This window comes from Schistocerca nitens, chromosome 2 (genome assembly GCF_023898315.1).
Source record: "Schistocerca nitens isolate TAMUIC-IGC-003100 chromosome 2, iqSchNite1.1, whole genome shotgun sequence".
Lineage (NCBI taxonomy): Eukaryota > Metazoa > Arthropoda > Insecta > Orthoptera > Acrididae > Schistocerca > Schistocerca nitens.
The window spans coordinates 725,347,049-725,365,073 of NC_064615.1; positions in this window are offsets into that span (position 1 = coordinate 725,347,049).

The following is an 18,025-nucleotide window of genomic DNA, read 5'->3' on the forward strand; positions in this document are numbered from 1 at the left end:
CATGAAACACCTAATGTAGTTGCTTCTACATCAGGTACATGTGCTACTCCAGCTGTTCCATTGACATCCCCAGATTTGGGTTTGTGCACAGAAGATGAATCTACAGGCATCAGAACTGCTGAGCAAGACAAAAAGAAAGTGGAAAAAAGACAACATGAATTCGAAGAAACATGCGTTTGACACAGCTACTTATGGACTGAAAGGTACCGTAAACAATGACAGTATGCTCAGTTTCTTTCAGTTGTTCTTTAGCATGGATATCATAAACATTTTGTGTGTGGAAACTAACAGATACTTTTCTCAAATGGTGGCTGCTGGTCATGTTCCAGAAAGGACCCAGAGAATATGGACTGATGTGAATGTAAATTGATGTGTTGGCAGAAGAGCCAACACCGTGTTGCTAGAGGAGGCCGAAAGGCACGTGTTTAAGCTCTGGAACAATTAAAGGAGTTATAGTGGCCAAAAATAGTACATAGCTTCTGGAATACTTAACCTTAATCCATAATTGGAGAACATCGCTCTTGATGATACATTAATTGCAATCTCAATATAAACTGGTAATGGCGCCTTGCTAGGTCGTAGCAAATGACGTAGCTGAAGGCTATGCTAACTATTGTCTCGGCAAATGAGAGCGTATTTGTCATTGATCCATCTCTGGCAAAGTCAGCTGTACAACTGGGGCGAGTGCTAGGACGTCTCTCTAGACCTGCCGTGTGGTGGCGCTCGGTCTGCAATCACTGACAGTGGCGACACGCGGGTCCGACGTATACTAACGGACCGCGGCCGATTTAAAGGCTACCACCTAGCAAGTGTGGTGTCTGGCGGTGACACCACATTCCTCCCCCGCAAATCGGCGAACGGTTGTGTGATAAGGCTTCCGCCCGCCGTGGGGAGGACCCCATGTTGACATATGCGACGAGGTGGGGAGCCTAACAACAGGCGAGGCTGTGCCACCCGCACCCTGCCATTCGGTCCGAGGGGAGCTAGGAAACGCCTGAAAACCTAGTCCAGGGTGCACGCCAACATGCGGTGTGTGCGCCCTTAGAGAGACTGGAGGGGCCGAAGGGTCGACCTCCATCGGGTCAGGGCACCCTACGGGCGAAGACGACATCTGGTCCGGAGCGGGCAAGAGTTCCATGTCCGAGGACAGCTGGTCACGGGAAGCGATCGGCGGCGCGTGACCCAGGGAGGCACCCGGCGGTTGCAGCGACGCGTCCACTTCGGGCGTCGCTGGCGGGAGAACAGGCGGCGGTGGCGGCGGCGCGTCGCCATGGGGCAAAATGGAAGGCAGCATCGGTAACACCTGGGGATGAGGCGAGCCAGTAGATGGGTCTCCAGGGCGCTGACCGGACGGCACCATCGCTGAAAGCAGACGGGGAGCGGCAGAACCCAGGCGACGACAGAGGCGCAGCTGATCGAGATGCCGACGCACCTCACCAGAGGCCCCCAAAACCAGATACATAGCGCGGCCGAGGCAGCGAAGAATGCGTCCTGCGAGCCAACGCCGTGAACCTCGATAGTTGCGATAGTATACAACGTCGCCTGGAACAAAAGCAGGTGTCTGCCGCTGCACAGGAACCTGATGCGGCGGATGGAGCAAAGACATCAACGTTCGATGAGGACGACCGTGGAGCAACTCAGCCGGTGAGCGACCATCTCGGGGCTGAGAGCGATACGAGGACAAAAAGAGCAATAACGCGTCCTCCTGAGAATGCGACTCTTTCAACTTTAACATCTGTGACTTGAAAGTCCGGACCAATCGTTCAGCGGAACCGTTTGACTGAGGCGAAAACGGCGCGGACGTCAGATGTTGAATACCATTGGCCTTGCAGAATGACTGAAATTCTGCAGACATGAATCGTGGGTCATTGTCGGAAACAATAGTCTGTGGAAGACCTTCAATGCAAAAGATAGCGGATAACGCTTGGATGGTGGCAGATGACGTCGTGGAAGACATCCTGACAACAAAAGGAAAATTAATAAATGAATCTACCACAACCAACCATCGAGCATTCCAGTATGGACCAGCAAAGGCGATGTGTAAGCGTTGCCAAGGGGAAGTGGCTTTCGGCCATGCAAAGAATTTCCGCGGTGGGGCGGATTGTTGTTCGGCACACGCCATGCAAGAAGAGCACATATTCGTAATCGCAGCATCGATTCCGAACCAAGTACAGTGCTGACGAGCAAGATGTTTCGTTCGCACTATACCCCAACGTCCTTGGTGGAGAAGCCGTAAGACAGAGGACTGTAACGAACGTGGAACCACGACCCGGGACTGATCATTATCAGAACGCAACAGCAAAACACCACGTTGTACAAAAAGTCTCTCCTTGTGAGCAAAAAATCGGCGAACCAACGGATCCTCGATCCGTGACTTTGACAAGGGCCATTGCGTAGCAACAAAACGCAAAACTGTAGCAAGGACAGGGTCAGCAGCTGTGGCCATAGCTACACGCGAAAATCAATCGGAAACGAGTCGACCACGTCATCGGTGTCCGCATCAATGAACATGCAAGCAAGTTAGGAAGAATCGAATGCTCTATCCTCAGCAACAGGCAAACAGGACAACGCATCGGCGTTTCCGTGCTTAGCAGTGGACCGTAGCGGTACTGCGAGAGGAAAATAGACCAGCGAATGAATTTCTGTGCTGTACGTGGAGGTACAGGCTTGTTCGGATGAAAAAGCGATGTCAAAGGTTTGTGGTCTGTGATGATGGTAAAGTGACAACCATACAAGAAATCATGAAACTTAGTAACACCAAATACGAGAGCCAAAGCTTCTTTCTCTATCTGTGAATAATTTCTTTGCGCAGACGAGAGCAATTTGGACGCAAAGGCAATAGGGCGATCATGCTATCCATCTTTGTGCGCAAGCACAGCACCGATCCCGAAATCCGATGCATCTACCATCAACAAAAGGGGTTTCAGGGGATCGAATGGCATAAGGCAAGTATTGGAAAGCAACGCCGATTTCAACTGGCGAAAGGCGCGTTCGCATTCCGTCGTCCAGACGAACGGAACACCTTTACGGCGTAAGCGATGAAGCGGAGCTGAAAGGGAAGAGGCGTGGCACACATATTTATGGTAGTAATTTATTTTTCCCAGCACACTCTGTAGCTGCTTCAAATTCTGCGGCGAAGGCAAGTCTTGTATGGCATGGAGGTGCTCTGGACTGGGATGTATGCTTTGGGCATTGATTACATGTCCCAGATAGGGTAAGTCACGAGCAAAAAACACACATTTGTCCTTCCGCAAGCGAAGACCATTTTGTCGCAAGACCTGAAATAATGTTCGGAGATCGGCTAAATGTTCTTCTTCCGTCTTTCCGGAGATCACAATATCGTCCAGATAGTTTGCTGCAGTAGGGACCGAGGCACAAACAGTTTGCAGATATTGCTGAAACAATGCAGGGGCGGATGCACACCCGAATGGCAGTCTTTTGAATTGGTACAAACCAAGATGCATGTTAACCACCAAAACGTGCTGGGAGTCTTCGTCCACCGGTATTTGCAAGTACGCATCTGCGAGGTCCAACTTCGAAAAATATTTACCCGGGCACAGTTTGTCAAAAAGATCTTCTGGGCGGGGTAAAGGAAAAGTTGCAATCACTAGTTGTGGAGTCACTGTTGCCTTGAAGTCCACACAAAGTCTCAATTTTCCGGAAGGTTTTGGCAAAATTACTAAGGGTGATGCCCAGAGAGAAGCCTGCACACGTTCAATCACACCTTGTGATTCCAAATCGTGTAATGTTCTTGCGACCTCATCACGCAATGCGTGGGGAACATTGCGCACTCTGAAAAATTTTGGTTGCGCGTTTACTTTCAGTGCCAAATGTGCTTTATAGTTCTTAGCGCAACTGAGGCCCGATGCAAAAATGTCTGCAAATTCTCCACATAGACGAGAAACACTGTCTGAAGGCACAGTCTGGTTCACTGATAGGACCTGATTTACTATAGACAAGTTAAACAACTGAAATAAATCCAAACCAAAAAGTTCACTGCAGAAGAAGAATGAAGAACGTAAAATGCCACAAGTTTTGTTTGTCCCTTGTATGTTGCAAGAAGGCTGCACTGTCCTAACACAGGGATATTCTGACCGGAATAGCTAGTTAACTTAACATTTGCGGCACGCAACGGATGTGTGCCCAGTTGTTTGTACATGTCTTTATTGATCAGTGAAACTGCAGCTCCGGTATCGAGCTGGAACGGTACCACTTTGCCATTAATTTCCAAATCTACAAAAAGTTTATTGTCCTGCTGACGACACGAGCGACTGTCTCGTGCAACGTGAACAGATACTGGTACAGAAGCACTTGCGACTTGACGCGATTTCCGGCGATGTCGACGCACACTATTTGTGGGACGAACACAGTCACTGTTAGAGAGAGTGGCACTGGGCGGAGTGGAATTAACTACATGAATTTCCATGGGCGAAGGTTCACGAGCCTGAGTATTCTTGGTTCGACTCCGGCGGGAAGCAAAGGGCCTGGAATGGTTGTGAGTGTCCGATCTGAGCTTTTTCTGGCAAACACTTTGAACATGTCCTTTTTTATTACAGAAAAAGCAAATAGCTTGGCGTGACAGGCAATTCTCACGCGAATGTCTAGTAGTGCACTGCGGGCATGATTTTAGCACTGCATTTGCTTGCTTGCGTGGCACACGTAGCGGAGAGCTTGGCGGCAGCTGCGCGGACAGGCGCGAGGGCTGTTTACTGTTCCGTGCAGCTCGCCCGGTGGGCCAGTTAATGTGACACACGGCTGGCGAAGTTGCAAATCATTCCTGAGCAAAGTCAAGTGTGTCTTGCCTATCCAATATGTCCATCACTTGTTGAAGGGAGGGATTGACTAGTTTCAAAATCTGTTCCCTTATACGAACATCAGAAACTTTCTGTGCAATCGCATCACGCACCATAGGATCTGAATAAGGGAGTCCACATTCACACTCAAAAGCACAATCCCGAGTAAGGCCTTGCAAAGTTGCAACCCACTCCCGATGGGTTTGACCGGCCGTATGTTTTGTACGAAAAAACGTATACCTTTTTGCAACGACATTGACTGTTTCTTTGAAATATGCATCTAATGCAGACAAAATTTCGTCATAGGACAGAGTTGCTACGTCGCGTCGGGGAAACAATTTCACTATCACACGGTAGGTGGACACTCCTACACAAGAAAGCAAAAAAGGCTGCCGCTCAATACCTTGAATTCTGTAGGCGGCGAGATGGAATCCAAATTGACGTGACCACTCCGTCCAGCTTTCCAGTGCCGCATCAAAAAGACGAAAAGGTGGTGCAACAGCATGGTGTGGCTGCGGTAGCGCTGGAGCGGCGGCTGCCGCATCGTTTTGCATTGCACGTTGACCCTGGACGAGCTGTCCAAGGACATCCAGCAAGGCCTGCGTCTGCTGATTCTGCAAGCGATAAAATTCGGACAGTACATCTGGCGATTGTGGCGAAGCCATGACACAAGTAAATTACAGTAATATAGTTAGGAACGCAGAATCCTCGGCGCCATATGATGTGTTGGCAGAAGAGCCAACACCGTGTTGCTAGAGGAGGCCGAAAGGCACGCTTTTAAGCTCACGCAGACTGGCGTGAGGTCTGGAACAACTAAAGGAGTTATAGTGGCCAAAAATAGTACATAGCTTCTGGAATACTAAACTTTAATCCATAATTGGAGAACATCGCTCTTGATGATACATTAATTACAATCTCAATATAAACTGGTAATGGCGCCTTGCTAGGTCGTAGCAAATGACGTAGCTGAAGGCTATGCTAACTATCGTCTCGGCAAATGAGAGCGTATTTGTCATTGATCCATCTCTGGCAAAGTCTGCTGTATAAATGGGGCGAGTGCTAGGACGTCTCTCTAGACCTGCCGTGTGGCGGCGCTCCGTCTGCAATCACTGACAGTGGCGACACGCGGGTCCGACGTATACTAACGGACCGCAGCCGATTTAAAGGCTACCACCTAGCAAGTGTGGTGTCTGGCGGTGACACCACATGAATGATATTTACATCTTCATTGCCACTGTTTGTCATGACAAGAGTAGAGAAATTGAGCCTGTCTGAATATTGGTCTGAGAATCCATTTGTTCATACACCAATATTTTCTAAACTCCTACCTAGAGACCGATTTCAACATATCTTGCTGTTTTTACATTTCGCCGATAACAAAAAGCCTCATGACAATGACTGTTTGTACAAGCTATGGCCAGTAACTGACCACTTTAGAAAACAATGTAAGGAACATTTCTATCCTTATGAAAAGTTACGCGTAGATGAAAGTCTTCTATTATTCAAATGCAGGCTAAAAATCAAGCAGTACATATCTGCTAAATGTAGCCATTATGGGATTTATTTATTTATTATATTTTAGATTTTATTGTTTACAGTGGCCCACATATAGATATTGAAAACTCTGATCTCAGAAAATGTTGTAGCTACATTGGTAGAGCCATATTTACAGAATGGACAAACCCTGGAGTGTGACAATTGGTATACAAGTCCTGCCCTGTTTTGTTGGTTGTATAACTGGGCAATAAATGCTTGTGGTACAGTCAGGCAAGGGTCGACCTCGATTGCGTCGGGGGATCCGACGCGCGATGACGACATCTGGTCCGGAGCGGGCAAGAGTTCCATGGCGGAGGACAGCTGGTCACCGGAAGTGACCGGCGGCGCGTGACCCAGGGAGGCGCTCGGCGGCTGCAGCGAAGCGTCCACTGCGGGCGGCGCCGGCGGGAGAACAGGCGGTGGTGGCGGCGGCGGCGGCAGCGGCGCGTCGCCATGGGGCAAAATGGAAGGCATCGTCGGAACACCTGGGGCGAGTGCTAGTCTGTCTCTCGAGACCTGCCGTGTGGTGGCGCTCGGTCTGCGATCACTGCCAGTGGCGACACGCGGGTCCGACATGTACTAATGGACCGCGGCCGATTTAAGCTACCACCTAGCAAGTGTGGTGTCTGGCGGTGACACCACACTTTCCATTCTGCATCGGTATTTCTGTTGGCACTAAAATGGCATGACAAAAAACATGTTTGTATGCTTTTGACAGTCCACTTTGCAGAAATGGTGGAAATATCGAAGATGGATTGTCCAACAGGCTTGAAGCAATTGAAACCTTCAGTAGTATTAGACTACAATAAATCAATGGGATCTGTCAGTAAAAGTGACTGGTAATAAAGACCATGGAAAGCATCAGAAAATCCACTAAATGGTATCACAAGCTGTTTATTCAGATCGTGGACATGTCCCTTTTCAATGCCTTTTGCTTATATAAGACATTTGTATGAAAATTAGCTACACTAGCTTTCAAATGAGAGTCATACAGGGAGTCCTGGAAAAATATAAAGTAGAAAAAAGAAGATACAGCGGAGGAAAAAGATCAGAACATCCTTCGAGACTGACAGGAGGGCCAGATGAGTGGAGCAGCTACAGAACTTGCGTTGTCTGTAGAGCACAGAATAAGTGGAAGCAGACTAAAACGTGTTGTAAGGAATGGAATACAACACTTTGCACCTTTCCCTGCTTCGTGATTTACCATAGACAAGAGACTTTTTGAAATGTAACACAGTGCAATGATATTCTTGTAATCTAATCCTACTGAAATGTATTGTAAATCAACTGAAAATAAATGTTGCTGAACAAGTGAAAACAAAAATAATATTCAATGGTCCTATACATTTAAGTAATAAAGCACCCACCCCACCAGAGCTGAATCCGAAACACTGATCTTATAGAATGTACGAAAAAATTACACAAATTATCTGAAAGATCAAAGAAAACCGTCTTTATTCAAAATGAATATTAAAAGCATGTCGGATTTGTATAAATACTTTCCCGAATAAATATATAGTATAAAGTGTGATAATTGTGATAACAATACAAGTGTGAAAGGATGACAGAGTAATGCCGTGGGGCGCGTAAAAAATGCACTGTACAGAGGCACGGCTGGGTGGGACTGGCGCTTGTCCATAGTGCACAATGCAACAGTCATGGCGCCGGCATGAAAGGGTTAACATTCACTGACCATTTTTCGATGTTTATATGTATGACAGCAATTCCTGACTGGAAAGCTGCTATGGCATATTAGTGAATAATTAGATTCTTAAATCTGGTATTCATAAACCTTACTAACTGATCAGGGTACTAATTTTTAATCTGATTTGATGAAATACCTATGCCTTTTACTTCATGTTCGCAAGGTACAGACAAGCCTATTTCATCTGCAAGCAAACAGCTGTATAGAACATGTTCACCAAACATTATTGAAGTTGGTGAATTACTACATCAAGAGTCGAAACATAGTCTGGGATACGTACCTTATTGATGTTGTCAGTGCATACAATTCTAAAGTCCGTACTAGTACTGGCCTCTCGCCATATGAGGTGGTCTATGGACGAAAATTGCCATCTATTTTTGATGTACTAAAACCAAACACTGACAGAAAAAGAGGACAGGATGATAGGAAATGTGTGAAGACATCAGGGAATAAGTTCCATGGTACCAGAGATAGCTGTAGATGGTAAAAATTGTAGAGGCAGATGGGAACTGGAATATATGCAACAAATAATTGAGGACATAAGGTGCAACTGCTACTCTGAGAGGAAGATGTTGGCCAGAAGATGAATTTGAGGGGAGTTGCATTGTACCAGTCAGAAAAAAAATTGAAAATTGGAAATCTATGTGAAATCATTGTACTTTAAATTCTATTTATTGAATTCATACTACTTAATACTTTATACATGTAAATTTGTAAAAATCACAAACATGTTAATTATAATCAAAATAGAATCAGAGAAAACACTTATATTGATCAATATAAAAACAGGTAAATCCTAAAATAATAATATTCCCTTCCTTACTGTCTCTCCAACATTTTTTGCATTCATTGTATGAAAGGAATGCACTCAGGGGACACAAAACCTCTTTTTCAAGTTAACATTCTTCAGAGCCCAAGGAGAGGCTGATTAACAAACAAACAAAGCCCACACTTCATAGTGAAGGGTCTGATGCTACACTTTCTAAAGAGAAGATGGTAGCTGATATAATACGATATGTCTCACTGCAATCAGCCATGTAATGCTACAATTAACTAAATGAGAAGTTTTACGGAATCATGGGAAATAGCTTCTAGAAGTGTATGAGAATTATGTAATGAATAAAGCTCTAAAGCTCTGTACTCCAGATTCCAGGGGCCATGGGGAACACAGGCCCCCCTCTACCCCCTCCTCATCGCCTTGTGAATGCTAAACAGTATACACCTGTTATAAGGGAAGAATCTCATTTTTCAGAGGCTGTTTATAGTACTTTCCATTTCTATTGCTCTCAAACAAGCTGCTTCAAACAACCTCTTAATAAAAAATGAAGCTAATACTTGACTTGGGCTATTTGCGAAGGCTGTTCCTATTTCTTGAGGATAATACATTTCAAACAGTCTCACGAACTCTACACAAGAGGCTGCATTTTATGCATGGAATGGGTGATAAATGATGTGTACATGGTTTTCTCTTCCTTTGTCTATCATGTGATATGATGCTCATCAAGTATTAGCACAATAGAAGCATCACCACTTAGCTTCACAAAGTTCACAAAATTGTGCTGCTTACTTAGTAAAAACATAAGTCTGAATGCAGTTACTGCTAGCATGGCAGGCTGAATTTATCCAAGCTCGAGACAGCGTGTCCTAATATGTCACATATTAGGATACCTGCACTATCGCATATTAGGAATAAGCCACTGTACATTAGAAACTTTGCCTCATAGTTATGCTGCTCGGTTTGATGGATGATTCTTCATAGCAAATGAAGGAGTACTTTGTGAAGAATATAATCATACGAATATTATTCCGACAGCTATTCTATTTCACATATTACAGCTCTAGAGACACACACGCTCAAAAAACTTTAAATTCAACACTTTTTAATCAAGTGTTCTCGACAATGTCCAGCTTGGTAAAGGTCTTACTGCCACTGCTCTACACCTCAGGCACCATGAGAACTACTTCCTGATACTTCCCAATGGAGTTGAGCACTTACTCTAGTCACTATATAGCTGTCCCACATTATCCAGCTCTCCCATAATAGACATCTTCCAGCTTTATTAAAAACGTGGGCCTCGGAAGAAATTTTTGCAATTTGGGAGGGTGGGGTGGGGGTGGGAGGGGCGAAGGTTCAAAACTTGCCAGGTTCTATACAGTGATTCAGTGAGTTTGAAATTGTGCTACAATTTGACAAGAAGTGTACTGAACATATTCTGAACATATTGTATGTCAGGCATCAATGACCTACCAGTCATCCATTGTTGGACCACGAGGGAGGACATCAAACAGAATAGCTGCTTCAGAGTCCCTGAAGACCGTCGCCACAATTTAACCTGCTAAGACTGCAGCTTTGAAATTTTTCTTCGGAGGAATGGTAGTGTGGTGCCATTCGATATATTGCAGTTTTGTTTCTGGTTTGAAGTGACAAACTAATGTTTCATCACCTGTGACGATGTTCGACAAGCAATTGTCACTATCAGCATTGTAATACGCAATCGATTGTGCACAGATGGTCTTTTGTAGCTCTTTGTGGTCTTCTGTTAGGTGGAGAGGAACCCAGCAGACACACACCTTGGAGTACCACAACTGGAGGACGTTTGTGTCATCACTATAAACAGAGATGCCCAGTTGTGCAGCGAGGTGCTTTACTGTAATCCATCAGTCACCTCAAATGAGAATGTTCTCACATTCCAACACTGCTGTGTACGGCCAGCAGGCTTGCAGGAAATCGGATAGGTCTGCACGACCTTGTTGGTGATAAGTCAGTCAGTCAGGGAGCAGCAACCAGCTGGGACACAAGCAGCAATAGCAAAGCAACCGATTTTGCAACTTTAACAAGCTCCTAACCAGGAGGAATTGAATAGGATTGGGGAGTAGAGGAGTTTGTGGCACAACTTGACAAGAAGAAGGGACCGGTTGGTAGGACATGTTCTGAGGCATCAAGGGATCACAAATTTAGCATTGGAGGGCAGCGTGGAGGGTAAAAATCGTAGAGGGAGACCAAGAGATGAATACACCAAGCAGATTCAGAAGGATGTAGGTTGCAATAAGTACTGGGAGATGAAGCTTGCACAGGATAGAGTAGCATGGAGAGCTGCATCAAACCAGTCTCAGGACTGAACACGACAACAACAACAACCAGGAGCTAATTGTATAGTTTCATTGTGTGCTTTGGTAGTTTCTCGGGTTTCTGCATGTTAGTTTAATATACACTCCTGGAAATTGAAATAAGAACACCGTGAATTCATTGTCCCAGGAAGGGGAAACTTTATTGACACATTCCTGGGGTCAGATACATCACATGATCACACTGACAGAACCACAGGCACATAGACACAGGCAACAGAGCATGCACAATGTCGGCACTAGTACAGTGTATATCCACCTTTCGCAGCAATGCAGGCTGCTATTCTCCCATGGAGACGATCGTAGAGATGCTGGATGTAGTCCTGTGGAACGGCTTGCCATGCCATTTCCACCTGGCGCCTCAGTTGGACCAGCGTTCGTGCTGGACGTGCAGACCGCGTGAGACGACGCTTCATCCAGTCCCAAACATGCTCAATGGGGGACAGATCCGGAGATCTTGCTGGCCAGGGTAGTTGACTTACACCTTCTAGAGCACGTTGGGGGGCACGGGATACATGCGGACGTGCATTGTCCTGTTGGAACAGCAAGTTCCCTTGCCGGTCTAGGAATGGTAGAACGATGGGTTCGATGACGGTTTGGATGTACCGTGCACTATTCAGTGTCCCCTCGACGATCACCAGTGGTGTACGGCCAGTGTAGGAGATCGCTCCCCACACCATGATGCCGGGTGTTGGCCCTGTGTGCCTCGGTCGTATGCAGTCCTGATTGTGGCGCTCACCTGCACGGCTCCAAACACGCATACGACCATCATTGGCACCAAGGCAGAAGCGACTCTCATCGCTGAAGACGACACGTCTCCATTCGTCCCTCCATTCACGCCTGTCGCGACACCACTGGAGGCGGGCTGCACGATGTTGGGGCGTGAGCGGAAGACGGCCTAACGGTGTGCGGGACCGTAGCCCAGCTTCATGGAGACGGTTGCGAATGGTCCTCGCCGATACCCCAGGAGCAACAGTGTCCCTAATTTGCTGGGAAGTGGCGGTGCGGTCCCCTACGGCACTGCGTAGGATCCTACGGTCTTGGCGTGCATCCGTGCGTCGCTGCGGTCCGGTCCCAGGTCGACGGGCACGTGCACCTTCCGCCGACCACTGGCGACAACATCGATGTACTGTGGAGACCTCACGCCCCACGTGTTGAGCAATTCGGCGGTACGTCCACCCGGCCTCCCGCATGCCCACTATACGCCCTCGCTCAAAGTCCGTCAACTGCACATACGGTTCACGGCCACGCTGTCACGGCATGCTACCAGTGTTAAAGACTGCTATGGAGCTCCGTATGCCACGGCAAACTGGCTGACACTGACGGCGGCGGTGCACAAATGCTGCGCAGCTAGCGCCATTCGACGGCCAACACCGCGTGTCCTGGTGTGTCCGCTGTGCCGTGCGTGTGATCATTGCTTGTACAGCCCTCTCGCAGTGTCCGGAGCAAGTATGGTGGGTCTGACACACCGGTGTCAATGTGTTCTTTTTTCCATTTCCAGGAGTGTATAATAGAGACTGTTCTTGCCGTTTTGTTTGCGTCGGAGAGTAAACTGATGTTGCGGCATATCTCTGCTTATTAATCTAATTTATTAGACACAGTTCTTGTGTTTTTGTCAGAATCTACAGTAGAGTTCTCCAGCTCGTGTCGATAGTCCATTTGTCTGTGTAGTGTAGTTTTCCATAGTCTTTAGTGCTGTGTGCAGATGTGAACTAAGATGGTGACACTTTGCTCTCAGCTACAGGCTGTGATACCTTTGGCTATACAGCTTGAAGCTGCAGTGGATGAGCATGACTGTTGTGGGCCAGCTGTGGGGTTCCAATGGACGTACAACACGCCTGAGTCCCTCGATCAGTCCGTACCAGTTGCTAGACCAGTTACTGCTCGAACTGATGCTGAACCCTCACCCGTGGTCGAGTGGGAGGTCGCCTTGGGGCTTGGCAGGTGGCAACCAGGGAGCCACATGTAAGGCTTCCCCCATTAGCCTGACAAACAGGTTCCAGGTGCTGTCTGTGGCTGACAGTGTTGCTCAGCCAGAAGCAGTCGCCTTGCCTGTTTCAGAGGAGACCTCTCTGCCTGCAAGATCCCAGCAGTCACAGAGGATGGGATTATTGGTAATTGGGAGCTCTGATGTTAGGGGCATTATGGAGCCCCTTAGGGACATGGCTGCCAAGGAGGCTTCATGTGCACACCGGATGGAGTCATTCCGGACATGGAACGGGTCATTTTGGATCCCATGAAGAGCACAGGGTGCAGCCAACTGCAGGTGGTGGCTCACTTCGGTACCAAAGATGTAAGTCACTTTGGATTGCAGCTAACAGAAGTGGTAAAGGCTACCAGTCTTGCTTGCAAAATGAAAGCAGAGCTCACCGTTTACAAAATAGCCGACAGGACCAATTGTGGACCTCTGTCACAGGGCTGAGTGGAGGTTCTGAATCAGACACTCATGTGGCTCTGCTACTGTGTAGGCTGCAGATTCCTCGACATGCACCGTACTGGGTAGGCTATCAGGTTCTGCTGAATAGGTCAGGAGTCCATTAGACACAGAAAGCAGTTACACGGGTAGCAAGGGCTGTGTGGTGTGGACTGGGCGGTTTTTTAAGTTAGAGGGTCTCGGGGAAAACAAAAAGGTCTTCCATCTCAAAGGGCGCCGGCCGAAAACAGGAAGTTTTTGCGAAATTTTTGTGAAGAACCTAACGGTGGCGTGTTTGTTGCTTTCAGAATTAGTTTACCTTATCATGAAATTAAAGTAGATATTTCCTGTGAGTAGGTATGGGCAGAGGTCGTTCTTGGCAACCGGAATAAAATAATAATTGGATCCTTTTACCGCCCTCCCAATTCAGATGATACAATTGCTGGAAGGTTCAAAGATAATTTGAGTTTAATTTCAAACACGTACCAAATTCAAACAATTATAGTTGGTGGTGACTTTAATTTATCGTCGATATGTTGGCGATAATACATGTTCAAATCCGGAGGTACGCATAAAACATCATCCAAAATTGTGCTAAATGCATTCTCTTAAAATTATTTCGAGCTGTTAGTTCATGACCTCACGGGAATTGTAAACGTTTGTGAAAACACACTTGACCTCTTAGCGACTAATAGTCCTGACCTAATAACGGGTATCAAAACGGAAACAGGGATTAGTGAACACAGGGTTATCGTAGCGATTTGAATATTGTAACCCCCAAATCCTCCAAAAGTAAGCGAAAATTATACCTATTCAAAAAAGCACATAAAAATTCAATTGACGCCTTCCTGAGAGACAATCTCCACTTCTTCCATATTAACAATGAAAGTGTACAACAGATGTGGCTTGAATCGAAGAAATAGCATCGACAGCGACTGATAGATTTACATAAAATAAATTATCAAACGACGGAGTTGATCTGCCTTGGTACATAAAATGGGTTAGAACAATGTTGTAGAAATAACGTAACACGAATATCAAATTTAAACGAACGCAAAACCTCCGAGACTGCCGATGTTTTACAGAAACTGAAAATTTAGCACGGACTTCAATGCAAGATGCTTTTGTGTCACCTGTAACCCATTGTTTGCTTGCAAAACTTCACATAAAATCGTGTTTACTGAATCTTACGTTGGTACTAAGTTATGTCATGTCCTGGGAGCAGTTGCCGAAATTAGCACACAAGCATGCCAGAGTGGCGACATTCTGCAGCTCGACAAAGGCTGCGCATGGAAGTGCTAGCGAGTATACTGGAGACTATTTTGGTAAGTTCTGTAAATCTTCACATTCTCCACAACTGCAGGACTGTGCAGAAACCAATGCCACGCAAAGGGAGAGGCGTACCTTGATAGCCTAACAACCAAAAAAAGCCAAGTAATATTGTCATTGCTAAACCCACGATATTTCTCGCCGCACTTGACATTACTAAGTCTACGGTGTAGCACAATCACAGATTCTAGGTATGCGTGAGAACTCTGTAATGGATAAAAAATTTACACCCCAGATTCCAGGAGGAGGGAAGTGCCCCCTTTTGCGTTCCCCACCCTCCCCTATCCTTGCTGACGCCTATGGTCCAAAATAATTTTCAGTGGGTAAATTAAATGCAGCATTAAATCAGAACAGAAATAGTCATTTTCTCGAATTAAATTATAATTGCAATGAGGCTAGGCGTAGTGCATTCCGTCATTTGTCGTCATTAGTTTCATACCCGCAGACCGCTGAAATCATTGATTTCTATTTTACTGGAAAATCAGAATCAAACGAATCATTATTTCTGTTAGGCAGCCATATTCTACGCTTATCCTGTCAACTGGAATGTCATGCACTTTCGTGTCCGCTAACCTCTTTCGAATCGTTATACATGTCGAGCTTAGTTTTAATACATACTGTTTGACAGGATTTGAACGTCTTATTCAGACCCGTTCCGCGAATAGTTAACTTATTTTTCCAACATATTTGTAATTATTTAGAGATCAAACTTAATGAGCTCATTATTAAACATTTATTCTCTCTCACTCAGTTTCATCTTAATGATATTCCCTGCTGCGTCTGCTTTCCCGTTCTGTCTGCAACTTCTGTGAATAGTTTCGTGCATACAGACAAACCTTTCTCTTCAGCAACTTAATGTGTGTCTGAATGTGTTCGAAACTGAGAATGACAGGGAATTTTAGTATTCGCAAATAAAAGAGCAAAACTAGTGTTGTTGAGCTTGGCGCTTACGTTTGAGTGCATAATTTGAAAAAAAAAAAAAGAAAGAAAGAAAAAAAAAAGAAAAGAAAGTATATCAGTTTCATCCGCGCCACAGAATTCAAAATTAAGCTGTTAGTTACGCTTCTACCTACAAGATAAAGTTTTTCTAGACGTCTCTAAAATGAGTTATCACTCAAAATAATAATATTCTCTCACTTCTATAAAACTAATGTACTTAAAATAACTTGGATAAATTTTGTTTAAAATAGTGTGAGTTTTTATTAAATCGCCCTATAATAGTTCTCTTAAAGACTCCAAACAAGGTTCAGCAGTCTTGTACTCACAAGACAAGAAAAACTACTACAGAATGGCCGTTAACACGTAACAAGATAGGGGCATTAAAAACGTTGGCCAGATGGCAGAACCTAACTCTTGATTCAACGACTGACGACTAGGCACTTTGACTGTGCACTACTTGCACATCGACGCTAACGTGTCCTTCGTACCGAGCGAGGTGGCGCAGTGGCTAGCACACTGGACTCGCATTCGGGAAGACGACGGTTGAAACCGGCGTCCGGCCACCCTGATTTAGGTTTTCCGTGATTTCCCTAAATCGCCTCAGGCAAATGCCGGGATGGTTTCTTTGTAAGTGCACGGCCGACTTCCTGCCCCATTCTTCCCTAATCCGATGGGACCGATGACCTCGTTGTTTGGTCCCCTTCCCACAAATCGACCATCAAACCAACGTCCTTTAGACCGCATCTGACGCAGCTAGTCAAATCACTACATACTGTATTTCGCCTCGATCGCTGTCGACATCTCATACTTAATGTGTATAATGTCTAACTGGTATTAATTTGGAACCTTTTATATAGTAGCCGGCCGCGGTGGTCTAGCGGTTCTAGGCGCTCAGTCAGGAACCGCGCGACTGCTACGGTCGCAGGTTCGAATCCTGCCTCGGGCATGGATGTGTGTGATGTCCTTCGGTTAGTTAGGTTTAAGTAGTTCTAAGTTCTAGGGGACTTATGACCACAGATGTTGAGTCCCATAGTCCTCAGAGCCATTTGAACCATTTTATATAGTACGTCTCGCTGGTATGATAGCATATTGCTTCTATAAGCCAACAAGAGTAATAGCGGGCGAGTGTTGCCAAAATTAGTGACGTGGCTGTACACGCTGAGAATGCCCCCTGCGTAATGTAACTTGTCAGGCATTTTCCGTGTAAGCTGTTTTGTTTCGTCGATCGTACATATTGCGCATAAATAGGTGGGTAGGCTTGTTCTTGTTTGATACATGATACCTCTGGATACTTTCGCATCCCTTAAATACTATGAGTGTGGTTATGCAGCATTTAAAGAGTAATAATGCCGAGATCGTACTTTTCTAGAAGAGTTATCCAATATACTGCTTCCTCCTGCTGTAGAAAGTACTATGAAGGTAGAGAGACTCAAGCTTATACCGAGTCCGACCACAGTCGTTATCACAAACCTTTTGCGGCTGCAGCATAAAAAAAAGGGGAGCGATAGCACATGAAGTACCCTCCGCCACACATCTAAACGTAGCCCTCGGAGTGTAAGTGGAGATGTAGATCTATATAAATTCAGCTGCGCTCAAAGCAGCTGAAGAGCTTAGTTTGATGAAAGATTAATGAGGTATTTGTCTAAGAAAAATGTTACATATAGAGCGCTTGTATGGCCATGTAGGATCACTACTCCAGCGTGTGACATCTATGCAGGGTTGTATTTATGTAGTTTATTGACATGTACTTACAAAGAAAAAGGAGAGTAAACAATCACATGCATTTTTGACGTGCACAAGAATGTCAAGAACTGCTAAAAAAGAAAAAAAAAATGGCAGTGCCAAAAGAAAAGCTACCGTATTAATGTCTCGCTGTAGGGTTGTATTTACAAGGTTCATTGGCATGTACCAACGAATAGCAGACTTAATAGTCACAGTCTCTTTAGACATGCACAAGAATGTCAAGCAAGTGCTGAAAATGAAAGAAAAAAGTCGGCGACACCTAATGAAAATGGGCAATAAAAACTTATATATGTGACTATAAAGTGTAAATGATCATTTGCAGATTACATCAAGAGTGTATAACGCAGCCGTACAGGAGAGAACGACATAATTTATTAGCCGACCCATGAGGGTTATCAGAGATAAAGCAGAACAATAGAACACTCAAAGCTGCTAAGCATT